The sequence below is a fragment of the Pteropus medius genome, unplaced genomic scaffold (genome assembly GCF_902729225.1).
Source record: "Pteropus medius unplaced genomic scaffold, Ma_sr-lr_union100, whole genome shotgun sequence".
In the NCBI taxonomy this organism is placed as follows: domain Eukaryota; kingdom Metazoa; phylum Chordata; class Mammalia; order Chiroptera; family Pteropodidae; genus Pteropus; species Pteropus medius.
In genome coordinates this window covers 616,407-619,960 of record NW_024355522.1, presented here as the reverse complement: position 1 = coordinate 619,960, position 3,554 = coordinate 616,407, and the positions used below count along the sequence as shown (strand labels likewise).

At 45.6% G+C, this 3,554-nt stretch overlaps 1 pseudogene; it reads right to left on the bottom strand.

The window, feature by feature from the left end:
* Positions 1-306: 306 nt before the first annotated feature.
* On the bottom strand, positions 307-425 carry LOC120599649 (uncharacterized; annotated as a pseudogene).
* Between the last annotated feature and the right edge of the window lie 3,129 nt (positions 426-3,554).

The window sequence follows — 3,554 nt, the reverse complement described above, 5'->3', positions numbered from 1 at the left end:
ATAAACAAAGTGTTGGCTTCACGATTGGCTCCTGGCATGGAGATGTCATGCCGCTAGGCTGAAACAGTTACAAGAAACCTGAATATGTGAAGCCCTGCATAGTCTGTGTGAAAGCTGGCTGACGCTACACACTACCTTGGTCTCCTCCCCAGCCCTACTGAAGACAGAGATGATGGCACAGATCTCAGAGTCAGACTGACTGGGTACAGATTCCTAGCTATGTGACCTCAAGAAAGTCATCTGGCCTCTCTGAGCCTCAGTTTCTTCATTTCTATTTTTTATTTAATTATTTATTATTATTATTTATGCCTACAGCACCTGGTCTTCCTAGGTGGTCTCCCATCCAAGTACTAACCAGGCCCGACCCTGCTTAGCTTCTGAGATCAGGCGGGATCGGGCTTGTTCAGTGTGGCATGGCCACAGGCCACAGTTTCTTAATTTTTAAAATGGGGTGTTGAAGCAGCTTCATAGTTATGTGTGAAGCTTACATAAGTCAACACATGCCAAAACCCTTTGTAGACTGGAAGGCTTTCCGTCGGTGGAACAAAAGCTTTTTTTCCAGATCTGTTGGTAGCAGGTTAAATAAGCAAGGGAACTAACAACTGAGGCATGCCTTAGGTGGTCATAAGGCAAGTAGATCTTAGCATTTGCATGACAGAATCTTAAACGTTTATACGGAGGCCTTAACAAGGTGAAAAAACATTTCTAAAAAGAGTAGCGAAGATCTTCTGGATTGCCTCTCCCTCTTGGCATTTTAAAATACTTTGGGGGCCTGGTGTTTTGTTGCAAAATATGGCAGGCGGGCCGATCTGCAAGTGGCTACGGAAGAGCCAACCTGGACTCTGCAGGTGTTTATTAACACCTGTTGACACTGGCTGAAATTCAAGTCCCCAAGTTCTTAGCGCTTGTGCCTTTGAATCCAATTCCTCCAACAAGCAAGCTACTGTCATTCTCAGAGCTTGAGAAATGCAGATGGTCCAGCAGTTCTCACCGTCCAATCATCTTTTGAAAATTGGGACCTTGAAGGAAACTAGCACCTCCCTAAGCAGTAGGCAGCGGATACAGCCTTTAAAACTGTGCGGAGTTGTTCTCTATAGAGGGTGGAATGGACAGGCTACCAAACTGGGAGCCAGGGAGGCTGGATCATTCACCATGTTCTCCAAGTGAGCCACTGTGTAACCTTGGATAAATGCCTCCTTCTCTCTAGGGCTCAGTGTTTTGTCTGTATCAACAGGTACTCACATTCGCTAGTTTTGAAGGGCCCCTCAAGGTCCGAATTCTAAGGTCATTGAAACAGCAGACTAGCTCCCAGTCTTGGCTAATTGTCTAGACTCACAATGTGATGTTGAGACACTACTACTCATTTCCGGCCTTTACTTTCCTCATCTATCGCCTTGAGAATAATTATAAACTATGCTCTAACCCCTTTCTGATGCTTATGTCAAAGATCAGATGTGTAGCACTCAAAATTCATTTGAATATTCGATAAGTGATTAATATCCAAAAATATAAAGAACTCCTGCAAGCCGGTGACAAATAAACTGATTAAAATGAGTGAAAGATTTGAGTGGACATTTCTCCAAAGATAAGTAATTGGCCAATAAGCCTATGAAAAGACGCTTAATATCATTAATCATTAGGAAAACGCAAATCAAAACCATAGTGAGATACCACCTCACACCCATACTTTCAAAAAATCAGATAATAACGAGTGTTGGCGAGGATGTGGAGAAACTAGAACCCTTGTGCTCCACTGTTGGAATTGTAAAATGCTGCGGCCACTATAGAAAACAGTATAGAAGTTTCTCAACAAATAAGAAATACAATTCCCACCTGATACAGCAATTCGGCTTCTGAATATATATCCTAAGGAATTAAAAGCAGAGTCTCAAAGAAATGTGGGGACACCCATGTTCATAGTGCTGTTATTTACAGTAGCCAAAAAGTGGAAGTGAAACGAGTGTGCATAGATGGAGAAATGAATGAATGTGTAGACCGAATGTGGTGTACGCGCGCAATGAAATGTTATTCATTCTTAAAAAGCGAGGAAATTCAGACAGATGCTGCAGCGTGGAGGAACCTCGAGGACGTTACGCTCGGGAAAATAAGTTGGTCACGAAAAAGACAAATATTTTGATTCCACTCATAGAAGATACCTAGCGTAGGGAAACTCACAGAGGCAGAAAGTAGAACAGAGGTCACCGGGAGCTGGAGGGGAGGGAATAGGGAGTTAACCGTTTATGGCTACGGTTGTAAAATAGTAAGCGAAGTTTTTGAAAACTGAAAAAAGGCTCTATAAATTTGCAAAGCTGATTTGAATTTCAAGTACGGCAATCTTTAGGTTTTCGGAAACATGGCTCCACATTCGTTCATTTTATGACAAAACCAATTGAGGCTTTGAGAAAGTCCCAGTGCCTCCCTCCCGCTTGGGGCTATTGTTCTACCTTAAGGTTCTATGTTCTTTTTCATCCTTTCAGAAGACATAAGGTGGCAGAGTGATATGTTGAGCTGGAGAAAAGGAACCCAGCTGCCAAGTTGAAAACTGAGGCTTGAGTTTCTAGTTCTGAAAAATGCCCTGGCCTTGTTTAAAGACAACCTGGATAAATAATTAACTTGAACACTGTCGTAACCAACGACTTGGCTATGACAATAACGGAGATGGCAAGAAGCTGTTTCTCTATGTCCTTATACCTCTCTGTCCTCGGCTACTCACCCGCCCTCCCCAGAGCTGCAGCCAGTTCCTCTTGTAGCAAACGTCCCTGGTCATTTTTGCATGTTGGGGATATTTCCCAGAAGGGCCGGGGATGTGGACTTGGCCTGGCTCGGTCACAGGGAAAATGGGCCTGAATTTATTGCACTGGTTCTCCAACTTTCATGGGTGGGGATCGGAATTACCCAGAGGGCTATTAAACCATAAATGTCTGGGCCCCCACCTAAGGGTTTGCATGTCTCACACCTTCCCCAGGTGATGCTGATGCTGTGACCTGGGACCACGCTTTGAGAACCACTGTGTTAGAGGACTCTGTGTTCAGCTGGGGTGTCTCTTTGTACCACAGCTACAGCTCCTTGATCCCCAGTGGCAGAGCCAGCCATGGCCCCAGTACCAAGCACCAATGCCGACCAAAATCCGCGGTGGCACCTTCTCGGCACGTTAATGCCAGGCCGTGCCATGGCGGCCTTAGACCTCGTGTCAGGTCCCTGTCTCTATTCTGCTTCTCGAAATTCCCTGCCTCACTTATCAGTATGCTAGAGCTAGCTTACCACGGCAGTGAGAACCGAGGGTGCGCATCTCTTCCCAGCTCCACCTTCGGCTGTGTACATGTTTACGCCACAGAAATTAGCGAAACTGACCAGTCAGTGCTTTCTCCTCCTCCCCTGCAGAGCTGCCAGTTAAAGCGCATCCTGTTCACACCACTGCCAACCGATCCCCTGTTTTGTGACTTATCCATCTACCTGACTGGGCCTCCTGCAGCCAACCCCATATTGGAACAGTTCCTGGGGGTGCTGTCCCGGGTTCTAGCATTTCTCAATCTCCACGAAGTGGGGAGAACAGC